We start from the raw sequence: 16,460 nt of genomic DNA on the forward strand, positions 1-16,460 counted from the left end.
TTCAATTAGGTAAAGCTATCAGTTAGCGCTCACGACCTAGCTTTAGCGCCACTAGCCTCTGGGCCCCAGGCTCAAGCAGGCACCCCCTTCCCCCATTTACAAGGCCCTTCAGCAGTCGGCTGGTTGCTAGACAATGCGCTTGGTTATGTGGGTTATGTAAAGACCCTCGTGCACACAAAAGCCAGTGTGGGTGCCTGTTATGTGGCGCTCTTCAGAGCCCCGGGTCAGTTAGCAGAAGAGCTCTGGCGCTAGCACTCCAAGTTGAGAACGCTTCCTCTCCACTGTGTTTGCTGAGAGGAGAGGACACGTAAAGGCCAGTGAATTATCTGCTCGCCGTTAATTTCACTTCCCCCTAAACTCGCCAAAAAAATACACCACTTGACAGAGCTTAAAACAAGACGCTTGTTGACCCGGAGACGTATCGCGGCTTGGATTTGTGAGGCCTGCTCTTGTTTGCTTGTATTCAGATTACACAGAGTTGGATTGAGTTCAGGAAATGCTAATTTATGGTGTTTGACTATTCGGTTTTCAGCAGTTAAGTGTTGCCTCCATTTTCTTTACTGCTCTGTCTGAGCTAGATCTTACAGCTAACGTTAAGATAGAGCTTCTTTCAGCTAACTTTAGGGTGGCCAGATTTTCTAAATTAAAAGCACTACAATTTAAAAGAAAATCAAATATTATTTATACAGTATATAACAAATGTAATCACTAGTCAATCTGGTTGTGTTATTGCTTTAGCTATTGCTAAATCTGTCTTGGTTGACAGTTCAACAGCTGTAAATAAGCAATATCCGACTCCTCACCATAATCCAACTTTTTTTTTTTTTTTTTACAGCTTTTGGAAGCTGTAAATGGCACACATTTACCTCGTAACGGTCCCGCAGTGTAACATTGGAAATATGTCGCCAGACAAGCTCAGCTAGCTATGGGTCTGACCGGCAGGACTACATTTCCCATAATTCCCAGCCACGGAAGCAGGAAGTAGATCTAGTTACGATTGTTTTAGCGATCAACCAGTTAAATCCCTTTTTAACGGGTTTATCGTGTGAATCGCTATGACATGCACATTTCTGAAATGATTGGCTTGCTGACTTGAGGGGGGAAAAAAACGGAATTGGAACACAAATCTCAAAATGCCTACAGGCGAGAGGCAGTAACAATTAATTGCATAAATGTGCTTGTGAAAGCAGATTTTATGCAACATATATTTTACTTGAGTATTTTTGTAAAGAAATGCTACTAATTTCTGTTTGTGTGTCTTGTTCTGACTAAATACATATATAAGCATCACGATTGGGTATCTTTGCTGTTTATTTTGTGACAGCTACGTATAAACTAGCATGGATTAACAAGTATTTTTTTATTGGCATGCATGTGTGTGTGTGTGTGTGTGGGACAAGAAGGGCCCTCCAGGCAATGACTAGTGGTAAGCCACACACCACAGACGCATCAACAGTCCACCCCGATGGCCAACCAGCAGGATGCTGAAGTAAAGCCACTTCGAAGGCGAGCGCATTCGACGACACGCTAAAGAGAGACTTTCTTGTCTGTCGCGGTGAGTGAGCAGACCCGATTGGGAATGAGCGAATTCCTATTGTTTGTTTTCCTTTGCTATAGGAGAAGGTCAAAATTTTCATCGAGTGTAAAAGTTGCAGGCGACCCCAGAAAAGTCCGGCCAATTTTTCATCAGGCAGTCTCAACACGTCACAGGAGCACAAACGTAGCGGGGCTCTTCCACGGCGAACGTCTCCGACAAGCTGCGGCATGCCAGCGAGCTGCTTGCAAACAGAGCGTCCCGTTGCCCCCGAGGCTCTGTCTCCATCCCACAGGAAGCCCGAGTGTGAGCCAGGACACACAAGGCGAGTGACGCTGGGCCGGGAGGGGAGGGGCGGCGAGGGCTTCTGAGGCTGTTAAGGAGTCCTCTAACTGGATGTAAAGGAATCTCATCGACTTGTCAGTTAGCTTGCTGTTAAAAAGAGGGTGCGTGCCTGTGACCCGACGTACGAGTTTTACGAGACACGAGCCATATGAGTCATTCGGACGATTATTTTTATTTTTTTTGTTGCTTTGGCTTGCGTGCACAAGCTTGAGATATGAGCGCCATGCGGTGGCATTCACTCAATTCAGATGTCTTCACAGTGAGTAGCAGTTTGGCAAAAGGTGAACATTTTATCCAACAAGAGGCTTCAAACTGTTGAATTTTACAATCAAATTAAACATAAAACAGTCACATTTGCGGTCCCTTCTTAAAGTTTCTCATGTTTTTTGTTTTTGTTTTTCCTTGATCTCTTGTGGTTTGATCAGGGGATGTCGTTAATATTTGTCAACTGAAAGCATGTGACGCCCTTGTGTGATTAAGGGCTATATAAATTAACTTGACTTGACTTGACTAGAATTAAACATCGGATATTTAACACAACCAAACTACTTTGTAGTTTAATATAATGGAAAGTCCTACTGACATGCTAATGGTTAGCATCCATAGTTGCGGTTTACAACTCTTTAAACAATGCATATTTTAACACATATTAGACAGTTAACATTTTTTAATAGGCAATCAACCATTTAGAGACCTTGTTTACTTTAAAGTGGCCCAAATCCTTGGGATTTTAGCCTCCGAGCTCTGAACATCTTATTTTACATTGGAAAACAATGATCAACATTTTTGACAATTTTCTGACCTGATTTTGAATGTTTGAACTTTGTGTATTTTCCGCACTGCCAGTTTGAAATAATGTCATTTTTTTTGATAAAAGGAAGGAAATTATTATTTTTCTTAATCGAAGCATTGATTAATCACCGGCAGTTAGTTTTAATTGATTATTAAAATTACTATTAGTTGCAGCCCTAATATATATACATATATAACTGGTGTCGGGAAGAATACTCATGCCTCCAAAATCAGCACTTTTCAGTTTGCTCAACTATTCCATGAATGAGAGAAAGTCATTTTCAACACTATAGATTAAACAATAATTTGTAAAAAATAATAATAATAATAAATAAGAAAAACACATATGTGTCAATTGACCAATTGCATAGATTTGTGGAAAAAAATGTAAAAAAAATAAATAAATACGAAATTGCGATACAGGAAATTCCAGCCCGATGTCAGCAACTGTCCAATAGTGACACAAACTCACCCCATTTCATGCCATAGGACAAAAAAAGCTTCTTTCCAAAAGTTCCTTCAGTAGACTTTGAACATTCCGGGATTGATCTCCCACTGACCGAAAATGCCAAAAGAAGCGTTCCTCTCGCCACGGCGAGAATACAAAGGCACACACAACCTCTATTCCGGGCTTTTTAATGGACTACAGGTGCTGCCTAATAAGGGCCAGTAAATGTGCCACGACGGAGCAACTGCCATGTCTCTTTGCTGAATAGGAAGAACGGGAACGTAATGGTGGTGGAGAACGGGGTCGGGCTGCTGGGGAAATCATCAGGCTTCAATCAATGCAAAACAACAACGGTATCGCTTGCGTTCGTCAAATTTGTGCTTGTAGCAGGTGCATCACAGAGTGTGCTCCTGTGCTTTGTAGTGTTTAGGCCACGTGCACCCCGTTGGAAGAAATACAGCGAGAGGAGCGACAAGTACAGGAGGAGGAGCTGAAACAACAACAGCTGTGACAGCCGCATTGTCATTCCAGCATTTGCTTCACGCCGAGTGCAGGGGAAGGTCACGCCACGGCATGGAACCAACCTCTGGATTGCTACTAGACATCCGTTACGTTGTCAAAGTATTAGCGACGCCCAAGAAGTTGTGTTCCAGTTATTGCTGGTGTGTAGGATTTTGCAGAGGGAAAGGAAGATGACATGAAAACATTCTAAAATCCAGAATTTGTATTTTGCACAAAAGCCACTTCCCTCAAAATCTTTCAAGCGAATTTTGTGAGAATGCACAAAACAGACATGCTGTTCTTATTTTTTGCGAGTAGTGAGACTCCGCCGCTGTAGGTGGCGGTATACACCATATGGATATGATCCACCAGTCATTTAAAAGAAGAAGAAGAGGAAGCGACTGCGCTGTGCGATGACGTCGTATGAGTTTTCTTTTGTACTTCTTGATAAACCGTAGCGTTTCTTTGCTGTTTTAAATCTGAAATAGCATTAATATTCCCTTCTTTAAATAATTCTAAAAAGATTTCTGTTTCGTCATCAACCCAAACATACCTCACTTTATTGTCCGACATTACTTTGTGACTACAAACGTACGTGTGACGTAATAACCGGTCAAAACGCAACATTAGCATTTTTGCTTTTTTCGATGCGCTTCAAATTTTGAAGTTCAAAATCCACCCCCTCCAAGCGTAAAAACTTTTTTGCAACTTTTGGGCTCTTTTTCGAATTTTCCATTCAGTTTTATTTTCTCAGTTCTTGAAAATTTGAATAAAAAACCCAACTATTGTGAGCGACACCAGCAAAATTTTACAAAAGCTACCTTATCAGTTTCTTTAAAACTTTATGGAGGAGTGAGGTATGGGACAAGGAAGTAGTCATTCAAATTTGGTAAAAACTTAGTAAAATTTTTGGGTCGAATTTTGAGATTCTTCACGACACCAAGGAAGTTTTTGGTTTAGCCTGAAAACAACTGTAACGTTTTCCATAAAACTTTACAGAGACATATTAGCCAAGAGAGAGGTCATGGTGGGAATCCAGAATTTTTTAGCACTGAAATAGTATTAGTCACACCAAGTTCAATTTTATAGTCATCTTAGGAAGTAAAATTATGCAAAAACTACCTAAATGTTTTAAATAAAAGTTTTGTGGATGGTTGAGAATATCGTACAAAACAACTTCAGGTGCCTATCCTGGGTTTGCTTTGGTCACATGATGGGCAGTTAATATACATGCAGGAAGAGGACACCTATGAAAGAAAATTCCTTTTCTGGGGGGCTTGGCTGAGGTATGGGCTCTTCTGAGCGCCGTTCCAGGTTTGGTTTACCTCCCCCTACCGCTAACCCTCACATTCCACAAGCACACTAGCTCTCCTCAGCGGCGTGGCAGCGGTGGCGGTGTGAAACCCACCGCGGCCGTCACACCTGCGTCCATCCAGTCACAACACGTACGGCGTATTCCTGAAGAAAACGACCCGCAGGGCAGCTTTGTGTGTGGTCAGCTACAACGGCGCGACCACCAGTTAAAATCAGGCAGCTGTTATTTGCCAAATATACCTTGTCAGCGCGTCCGCCATATTGCATGTGTCGGATCTAAACTAATGCAAGTCAATAGAATGAACTTCATAAAGTGACAATAAACAAGCTACAGGTTATGGGTCACGTTTATGGTAAGAAAAGTCTCTAAGATGGATATGAATGAGGCCTAGAATCCTGCCACTTTGCCACATTCAAGATGGTTACGGAATACGCACCAATGTGGTGTGTGTTTTTTTGTAACCCCCTGGGAGGCCATGTTTTATGTGTTCAAGCACATGTACTAAAATGAAGAAGACTTCTTTACTGGCATATTTGGCTAAGAGGAAACGAGGGCCCTCCTCAGTGTAATTAATAGGCACAATTATGTAATGGGGGAGTGGTCTGCAGTTTTCTACAAACGGGACCAGATGTCCCCCAACCCCTCCTTGTCGCTGCAAAGGAACACCCTCATTCATTTGCCGCAATCACTTACAGTGGGGTCAGCGCCAGTACTCGGCCCACTTCGGCCTTTTTATTCCTTCTCTTGTAAATATAGGCTGCGTGCTTTACAAGCCTCCCAATAACCGTAATACCGTCAGAGTCAATTAGCAGCCAGACACACAAGATGGCAGTCTGCTAGGAGGAGGAAATGCCGGTGTGCTGTGTAACTTTTAGGAAAATGGTGTGTGTGGAACATCAGAATTTGAATTTTGCGACAAATAACCACTAAGGCGAAGTGGCTTACCGTTAGGTCACTTGGTACCACTTTGATATAATTGGTTAATTCCAAACTGATTAACGACGTCATAGTTGTTCCAGTCAAAGGACTTAGATTTGAATAACTTGTTTACTGTTCTCCAATCACAAGAAGAAGCAGCCTTCCCATTAACTTGATAAGACTCCCATCTGTAGCCTAGCTAGCAACTTCTTGTGAACAAATGACTTCCATTAAAATTTTTGTTCCATCTTTTTGTGCTGTTTGACAAGCAGGAGCAGTGATAAAAACATAGACTGCTAAATTAGCTTCTCGCTAGCTACCAGCTGATTGGTTAGCTTCCATGGGCTTGTAATTTCTGAAGAAAAAGTCGAATTTTGTGTGTCAGTTAAGGTTATTATTATGTAACACTATGTTAGCTTTTTTTGAAACTTTGGCCCTTCTTATTCCACAAACACACACACACTGTTTGACAAGAGCATTATGTAACGATGTGGACTGCTACATCAGCTTCTTGCTAACTTTGTCAACTGGTTAGCTAACATGCTTCTCACATGTACAATAGGTAGAGTTTTATGTCATGTTTAGAGTGTCGAGTAGCCTACATGAATGAGCATTATTTTTTACACGATTACCAGTTTTGTTTTGATTTCCATTGTTTTGGCTTGATTGGACTGCTACATCAGCTTCGTGCTAACTAGGCGTCAACTGGTTAGCTAACATGCTTCTCGCGTTTACAATAGGCAGAGTTGTATGTCATGTTTAGTGTCGTGTAGCCTACATGAATAAGCTTTTCTTTTTTTTCTTTTTTTGATGAACGATTACCAGTTTTAATCAAGTAGGTTTCTACTTTTCTGTTTTGATTTCCATTGACTTGGTTTGATGAGACTGCTGCATTAGCTTCTTGCTTGTTAGCCGATGATTTTTAGCTGCCCGAGTTTGTCAGTTGTGGTCAAAAAATGTTTAATAGCGTAATACATTAGCAATCAATTTTTTCTTATAAAGTTGAGTCAACAGTATCTCCTACTGTTGCCGCTATTTGCTGCTCTTGCTTGTCATCAAGTCTTGATGAGGGCTCAAAACAAACAAAACAGAAAGGAGCCACAATGATGTCCTATCTGATCTAAGTTCAAATCTGTTCTCTTTTTTTTTTTTTCCCAGTACCAACTGCTGGATACAGGCAGTCAAAAACTAACTGTGAAAGATATAAGGAGGGGGGAAAGGAAGAGATAGTAGTGTAAAACAACAGCGGAAAAAGATGTTTGGTCAACAAGCGTCAGAAAGCCAAGCCAAGTGTGCGGCGGTCAGGCGGGGCCGGCCGGGTCCAAGAACGCTTGACTTGGAAATGTGTTCCAGCAGGGGAAAAAAAGCAGCCGAGCTCCTCGAGCAGTCAGGCCAGCAGTCGGCAACTTTCCCCCCTGCTTTTTGGCTCAGGCGTCGAGCTTCCCTCCCTCCTTTCCTCCCTCCCTGCAGCCCACCCAAGAAGAAGCAGCAGCAGCAGCCCATGGGCGTACACTGGAGCGGCTGCACATTTAAAACAACATGCATCTCACTCTCACTGTCAAATGCTTCTTCGCTTTCCAAAACCTACCACGCTTAAATACAAATGGAAAGTTGTGTCTCATCCAGAGCCAATCATAGTATTTCTTTTACTTAAAAAAATGTTGTTTTTTGTCGACGCAAAGAAGGCCCTCACACCCACTTTCATGGTGAATCCTTAAAATCCTCAAAAATATTTGACATTGTCAGCGAAAAAAAATACCTTGACAATATGGTCAAAATTTGTTACATTTAGAAGTCCTTGAAATGAGTCCATGTTCCGCACGCATTTCATGGTCCCTCAGTTAGAGTTCATCAAAGTACAATCCCCCGAATTTGTCAAGAATGTCATCTTCGAACCAAAATGGCCGACTTCCTGTTCAACTCATGCTTCTGTTTTAATTCCAGTTATAAAAGACATGTCCACCCAAATTCAGATTAGGATGTCGACAACTCATTCTAGTCGTTCCCCATCCATTGAAAAATTGGATATAATCTTCAAACATCATCTAAGGCTTTCCCAAAATCCAATAAAAACCCTAATTCATGTCCAAATCTGAGGCATGGCCATCAATTTTAACTTCCCAGAGCATCTTAAATCTTTAGAACATCATCTCAAGGTGTCGAGTTTTCCGTGTAATCATCCCGACGCGTCCATGACATTCCGCGTGGAGCCTCGAGGCCGGCGAACGTCTGCTGAATGGGCGTCGGTCGGTGGGAACGCGGCGCGCTCATAAATCTGAGGACGCTTGACCCGTGGCGGGTTGACGGGTAGGCGTATCGGTGACGGCGGTCGTAAGTCACACGTGCCAAGACTTCCTGTTATGGCATCAGATCTACTCGACGTGGCGCCAGCCAGGCACGCTACTTGATGATTAGAGGAATAAAAAAGAGGAAATTAAGTCAAAATTATGAGACAGGGAGATTTATGCATGGGTAAAAAAAAATGTGAACATTTATTTTAGAAAATACTTATTTTTTAGGAAGACCACACACCTATAGATACAAAAATATTACAATAAAATTATATATATATATATATATATATATATATATATATATATATATATTTATATATTTATTTATTTTTTAAAAGGTTAACAAAATCGGATGAATAATTTAATATTTAATATTCTCCATTTATATTTACACATGCAGAAGCTCAATTCACAGTTGACTTTTTATTAATGTAATGTAATTTAATTACAATTGCAATTCAATGATAAGGTGTTACAGAAACTGCTTAATTATGTTTGATTTTATGTAACTACGGCATTACTATATGTTTTTATTAAGTACAGTATTATAGAGTTCTATTCTTCTTCATTAAAATACACATTATAACAACTTTTTTCTTGGGTGGAAGACTGGAACGGATTCATTCAAGCTCCATTCCTAATTTCCTTTCAATGAGAAACAATAAATTGATGTAAAACAGTGACAGCAGCAGACGTCTTCATGTGCGCCATGGCCTGCTAACATGATATTGTACACCGCATGTACATTAAAATGAGGAGCAGGGTCATGTCAAGGAAAGCTGCCAAGTCAATGATGTTATCTCCTCTCAGATAACACGCTTGTTGGCCGGCAAGCTCCGTCTCGAGACAGGCGTACGTGGTGCGAGCAAGACTCCGTTAGCCTTTCCACACGAGCATTTTGGAGCAGTAAAATGTGACAGCTCTGTTAATAGAATTTTGTTTTGTATTGTCTTTTATTCTTTTGCAAATGAATGAAATAAATGATTGAAATTAAATTAAAAGAAATATAGCATCTATTGCATCCTGTGTCTTGAACTCACACCGGCCAAATATTTAAGCACATTCCAGTAAAAAAAAAATGTTTACACTTTAGGACAACACTGGCCGTATGAAGGATATATATGAACACAGAGAAGTCATCAGCAGTAATATTAAATGTTCTCAGTTTACCTGTGCTGCTTAAAGGCTTATAACACATCCAAACAGATGCTATTCATTAGCATGTGTATGACATTTTACTATCATGCTTTAGCATTAAGCTAGCACACTTCATGGCTAAGCTATGTGGTTGTTTTAATGACAAAAAGTGTAATCGTATCTCAGTGGCAAAATATAGCACTGTCCATTACAAGGTCAGTCCTACAAAATTTCCGTGAAGAACACTGTTTAAGGATTTTTATTAGCATGTGTATGGCATTTTACTATTATGCGTTAGCATTGAGCTAGCGCACTTAATAGCTAAGCTATGTGGTTGTTTTAATGACAGAAAGTGTAATCGTATCTCAGTGGCAAAATATAGCACTGTCCATTCCAAGGTCGTACAATGCCCTACAAAATTTCCGCCAAGAACACTGTTTAAGGATTTTTATTAGCATGTGTATGGCATTTTACTATTATGCGTTAGCATTGAGCTAGCGCACTTAATAGCTAAGCTATGTGGTTGTTTTAATGACAGAAAGTGTAATTGTATCTCAGTGGCAAAATATAGCACTGCCCATTACAAGGTCGTACAATGTCCTACAAAATTTCCGCCAAGAACACTGTTTAAGGGTTTTTATTAGCATGTGTATGGCATTTTACTATAATGCTTTAGCATTAAGCTAGCACACTTCATGGCTAAGCTAAGTGGTTGTTTTAATGACAGAAAGTGTAATCGTATCTCAGTGGCAAAATATAGCACTGTCCATTACAAGGTCGTACAATTTCCTACAAAATTTCCGCGAAGAACACTGTTTAAGGGTTTTTATTAGCATGTGTATGGCATTTTACTATTATGGTTTAGCATTAAGCTAGCACACTTCATGGCTAAGCTATGTGGTTGTTTTAATGACAGAAAGTGTAATTGTATCTCAGTGGCAAAATATAGCACTGTCCATTACAAGGTCGTACAATTTCCTACAAAATTTCCGCGAAGAACACTGTTTAAGGGTTTTTATTAGCATGTGTATGGCATTTTACTATAATGCTTTAGCATTAAGCTAGCACACTTCATGGCTAAGCTAAGTGGTTGTTTTAATGACAGAAAGTGTAATCGTATCTCAGTGGCAAAATATAGCACTGTCCATTACAAGGTCATACAATTTCCTACAAATTTCCGAAAATAAGACTGTTTAACGGTTTTATGCAGTTAACACCATCCCGCCTACGGATTTAGTAGGATATGAGACAAAAACAGAATGCCATGAAATGCTCATTTCAAACCAAAAACACAAAATGGTTTGAAATATTGGAAGATTGCGATTGTGTGGCTAAATTGTGTTTTTTACAGCACATCAGTCACGCGTTACGACAACCCTCGCTCTTTTGTTCCATTCTTAATTGTTGGAGTGTACAATTTAGCTTTGATTCAATGCAGAGACAAATCCAGTCCTGTGGAAATTAAGGAAGAAATAAACGCTGCATGTTTCTCTGCCAAATCCAAGCAAGTCTGACGAACATGCCACCAGGAGTCTGCTTTAAAATATATGCACGTGTACTGTATAATGTCAACCACACACACACGCACACCCACAGCTACCATGTACGCCCACACACATCCAAACATTGCTTGAGGCGCATGCTTGAATAAAAGCAGCACATGTACTGTAATAAGATACAATCAACATCTAGCTTCGCTTCAAGCCACATAGCAATTTTCCCAAATGTACATCCCGATTCCCAAACCCTATTGTGAAATGTTGCTCATTCAGGAATTGCTGCAGCCCATTTGTTATCAAATCCGTTAATAGTTTCCGAAACTAACTTTTCAAAACAACAGAACATCCCGAGCATCATCGCCTTCCGTCTTCTGTCCGGGCATACTTTGAACAGACAGACAGACAGCTGCTATTAAAGCCTAATTGTTTCAGGTTGACGGGGTGTGAAAGGGTCTGATCGAGGGGCTGTGGTCCCAGTGAGGGTGGTCTCACTCTCTCTCTCTCTCGTTCCCTCCCCCTTCCTTAGTCTCTCGCTCCCTTCTCTGGAAGGTTGAAGGAAGAAACATGTTGCGGGGGGGTGCAGGATTGCAGGCGTCACGTGACATGTTTCGGGCCCCAAAATGGAATCTGGACAAAAAACACGCCGCTTGTTGCCGTCTGCCTCCCGTGTCACGTGACGCACACGCCTCGGGTGATAACTTCCTCTACCTTACACGCACACCTCCAATCAGTGCTCTGTATGCTGATAAGCGACTTATCTCGGCGTCTGATAAAAGCCGAGTGGCTTCTTTCTACTAATAGGACGACAACTCCTTCCTGTGTGCGCTCTATTTGTTTAAGACAAGTTCCTATTAAGGAGCCTTTTGGCGTTGAAGCGCTTGATAAAGAGTGATGGGGGGGGTTAGGGGTCAAGGTGACCCCAGTCTACCATCCCGCTGAGCTTTTCACATATGGCCAAAGGACAAGTGCACCCTCCATACTGTCCCCTAAACTTTCCCCCTCCACCTTGAAGGGGCAAGACAAAAAGTCAACTTCAAGTCATTTTTTGTAGCGTTGCGCACGACCTCAATCAAGACAATCCTGCTGACGATGCAATTGATTCTTTCTGGGCACATTCTTTAACAGCGCTTCATCTAAGCTATGGGTGAATTTGTTGTTGTGATGGCGGTTAACTGTTTTGTTTTGTTTGTACACTTTTATGGCTGTTAGGAATGTTTGAAATGTTTTTGTTTGGCTTTTTAGGGCTCTTTAGTTGCAAAAAAAAAATGTCGTACTTCAAGCCTTCATCAGGAATATTACGTCTTTGACGTTTTATGAAAAATTGTGGTTACATTGTTTTTGTTTTAATGGAAATGATTGAATGCTTTTTTATTTGGCTTTTTGGGGACGCTAAATTTGTAGCTCCAAAATGTCAAGTTTATTACAACTTTGTCATTCAAAGTTAGACAGAGTGTTTTATTGTTTTACCTTTTAACAGTGGTTAACTCATTTATTAAATTTTTATGCACAAACATTTTAATACAGAAAAGGATTAAGGCCAGTGAAGAGAGAAAAAAAAAGTTAGGCAGGATTTCACTTTATTCTCAGAATTCTGATTTTAAAGTGAGAATTCTGACTTTAATCTCAGAATTCTGACTTTATTCTCAGAATTCTCACTTTCAAGTACTTAATAGCACAGTAGCACTAATTAAGTCAGAATTCTCACTTTAAAGAATTCTGACTTTAATCTCAGAATTCTGACTTTAATCTCAGAATTCTGACTTTATTCTCAGAATTCTCACTTTAACTCTTTGACTGCCAGACGTTTTCAGAAAAGGGATGCCGTGGGTGCCAGCCGATTTTAAGCATTTTGACTGATCTTTCAAGGTCCACAGAAAATTATGTGTTTGGACTATGGAAACGCACATACTACCAAATGAAAGATTGGACTGTCATTTTTCATCAGAAAAAAAGTTTGTTTCTACCTTATTCCGTTTTTGAGTAATCAACAATAGAAAATGGTTAGTTTCACCTCTGTTTTGAAAAAAACGTCTTTTAACGTCTTTGGCACTCCTCCTTAGGATTTTACTAAACGTTATTTAACGTTTTTGGCAGTCAAAGAGTTAAAGTGAGAATAATAGTACAGTAGCACTAATTAAGTCAGAATTCTCACTTTAAAGAATTCTGACTTTAACCTCAGAATTCTGACTTTAATCTCAGAATTCTGACTTTATTCTCAGAATTCTCACTTTAAAGTGAGAATAATAGTACAGTAGCACTAATAAAGTCAGAATTCTTACTTTAAAGTCAGAATTCTGGCTTTAAAGTCAGAATCCTGACTTTATTCTCAGATTTCTCACTTTAAAGTCAGAATTCTGAGAATAACGTGAGAATCCTGCCAAACTTTTTTTTTCTCTCTTCACTGGCCCTAATCCTCTTCCGTACTATTTTAAAATGTTTTTTCTTTGCATTTTTTTTTATCTGAAGTTTCATAAAATGTATTCAAACCTTGTTTAGTGATGTTACACCTTTGACTCAAATTTAGATGAGTGTGTTGTTTTTACGTGTTAGTGTAAACAACAGTGAACTTGTTTTTTAAAAGTTGTATGACTGTGAAGAATATCAAAATACATTTATTTGGCTTTTTGAGGACTCTATAAAAGTTTGTAGTTCCAACATAGGTCAAGCAGATTATGCACTTGTCTCTGTTTTGTTTTTAGCATTTTAGCAGAATGCTTTTTTTTTTAAATCCTGATTTAAAATGTTTTTTTCCCCATACATATGATTGAAGATTTATTTAAGCATTTTAAAACTCAAATGTGATACATGAATAAAGTTGCCTTGCCTTGCTTTTTTTCTTTGGCTTGTCAGGGACTGTAAAGTAGCATCAAAAGTTCAAATCTCAGTAAGGCATAGTACGCCTGTGACTAACCGAGTGCGTTATTGTTTTGACGTTTTAACATGAACAGCGATTAACTTGTTCTCACACTTGTATGGCAGTCAAGATGTTAAAATTCTCGTTATTTGACTTTTTGGGGACTCTGAAGTTGTAGACAACGTTAAAACCTCCATCAGGCATCTCACGCTTGTGGTTCACGTTAAGACCGAGTGATTTATTGTTTTCACTTTCAAAAAATTGGAACGCGTTTTAACACTTGTATGATATAAATCTGTGACATGTTAAAGTGAGTTGATTTGCTGATTATTTTTCTCTGATCTGATCCAGGGGTGAAAGATTTCTATCAATCTTCTTTTTTTTACACACTTGTAGGACAACTACAGAACACTTAAATCGCAACTCGAAAAAGCTTTTATGATGGCAAAAGTTTTACAAATTGAATAGATTCCCTTTTTTTTTTTCTATTTAAACGCAAACCAATTGAGTTATCTCTATTGCATGGGTACACACCACGTCGCCCACCATGTGTGTGTTTAGCACTTTTGCGGTAAGGAAATTAGTGTTCTATTGAGTCCGCTGTTGACGCTCTTAGACAAGCGGGAGAGGGTCCTAATCTATCCACAGATTAGATTAAAAACTCTCTTCCATTCAGTTTAGGCCTCAACCTAAAAGTTGTGCACATCTTCAGGCAAGCTGGGAGGTGTTGTTTTGAAAAGGGTGTGGGGGGGGGGGTGAAAAAGTGGGAGGGAAGTGGGGGCACATTTGGGAATGATATTGGCACCTCAAGTATTTCAGGTTACAAGGAACAGCTGTTGGACACACACAGACAGACAAACACTCCAGTTGATGGACCCCCACTCCAAAAAAAAGTGCAGGGATTGAAGACACTCCATCACACGAAGAAGTGATGCAGGAAGAAAGAAAAAAAGTCACTCCACTTACCTCAGCCCGCATCAAACTTCCCCAAATCCCTGCAAGAGTTTCCTGGTTCCACTTTTCTCTCCTTGTGCTCTCGGATGCGAGAAATCCGGATTGTTTCTCCCACGCACGCGCGATGTATCCTCTTTGTTTAAACTTCCCCCACTTCTTCTTCTTCTTCTTTAGTTCTTCTTTCTTTTAGGCCAACGTCGTCGTTCGGCTTCCCAAGTGGAAGCAGCAGCGTCGGCGGCCCATGTTCGCCAGCAACAAGGGAGTCCCGCAAGTTGCCTCGCTCGGCCCCTCCAAACGCGTAATGCGTAATGCACCCCCTTCTCTCGCTCGCTCTCCCCCTCCCTCCCTCTCCCTCTCTCTCTCTCTCTCTCTCTCTGTCTCCCTTTCCCTCCCTCCCTCCCTCCTTCCATGCCTCCACAGTCTGCGGACCACCCCGAAACAGGAAGTTCACTTTTTGTTTTTCTTGGAGGAAAGAAGAAAAAAAATGAAAGAAAGAAAAAGACAGACAAGACGATGCTGCTTCTCGGCTTTTCTCTTCCAAGCTTGAAAAAAATCACACACAACTTCTGGATAACTTTTACTACTTTTTGAAAAACTTTTTTTTTTGAATGTTTATAAATCAAACACATCATGTTGCTGTCATAAGTCATTTGAATATGCGAGTGTGTTTTTAGTGTGTTTTCCAACGTTGTAAATTCAGCGTGTGTGGTGACTGCATGTGTGGATGCTGCACACGTTGCTCCGAATCAATCACAAAACCAGGACTGGACTTCTGCGTGTGCGTGCGCGCGTGCGCGCGTGTGCCAAAACATTAGGTACAGCACTCACAGTCGAATGAGAACTAAAAAGAGCTGGATCAGGATTTCTGATTTGTGACAGACGAGTCTCAGACTGGATTATTTCTCATCGTTGTGGTTACAATTAATTCCGTGATCACACTCATAACTCAAATTGCTCGTACTTTAAGTCTACTGTCCCCATTAAAATGAATTAAGAAAGACAATAATTTTAATTATTAGCTATAAAAAAATACATAATTTTTTTTAATAGCAGTGTATACAAATATAAATGAAATGTTAAAAAAACATAATTGAGTACAGTATTTTATGAAAGTCTCTCTCTCTCTCTCTCTCTCTCTCTCTCTCTCAGAAGACTTTCTAGGGTTTTCTTTTAGCACAATCACAGTCACTTCTTGGGAGCCATACTGAGAGGTAATATCTGTCAACTCCCAAAAAAACAAATACTATACTATACTATATTTGGAGTTTTAGAAATATGAGTCGTTTTGCCAATTTATTTTTTGTTTTGGCTTGCAAGCACAAACTAGTGTGCTATATAGTATCTGTATCAATTAGAATTAGTATATATATCATTCTTTTTTTTTAAGAGACTTTAAGATGTTTATGACCAAACACACAAAAATTCTGTAATATCAGATGTAGACAAATTAATAACAGTACTCACAGTCATACTCTATATTTTTTTATCCTCTGCATAGAACGCATGTATGATTATACGTGGCTCTATTTCAGCTCCAGACAACCAAAACAAAGTTTATGATATTTGTGGGAACCGGTTGAGAGTTGGAGAAGTTCAAATGATTATTCACATTTACCCTCGTATCAGCAATCAAACGAAAAGAGGGAATGACAGAGGCCCATTGTGGCGTCCGGCCGCTTATGTAACGATTTGTTTCTACTGGCTTTGATTTTCTCTCTTGCTCACTCTCTCTCTGCTGCGTGGCCCTTGGATATTATTTCAATTCCTCAATAACTGGATCAATGCCTTACCCATAAAAAGTGTTTCATATTATTCACTGGCCGAGGCTTGTCTGCGTTGTCAGTGGGTTCAAACAACCTCTCAGATGTT

At 40.0% G+C, this 16,460-nt stretch overlaps 1 protein-coding gene across 1 annotated transcript in view; it reads right to left on the reverse strand.

The window, feature by feature from the left end:
• The window catches only part of gli1 (GLI family zinc finger 1), a 51,930-nt gene extending 37,063 nt beyond the window's left edge, over positions 1 to 14,867 (reverse strand). Inside the window, exon 1 of the mRNA XM_077574376.1 lies at positions 14,604 to 14,867. The gene's annotated coding sequence lies outside the window, so the exon portion shown is untranslated. The remainder of the gene's footprint in view (positions 1 to 14,603) is intronic.
• Positions 14,868 to 16,460: the final 1,593 nt, after the last annotated feature.

The sequence above is a fragment of the Vanacampus margaritifer genome, chromosome 8 (genome assembly GCF_051991255.1).
Source record: "Vanacampus margaritifer isolate UIUO_Vmar chromosome 8, RoL_Vmar_1.0, whole genome shotgun sequence".
NCBI lineage: Eukaryota > Metazoa > Chordata > Actinopteri > Syngnathiformes > Syngnathidae > Vanacampus > Vanacampus margaritifer.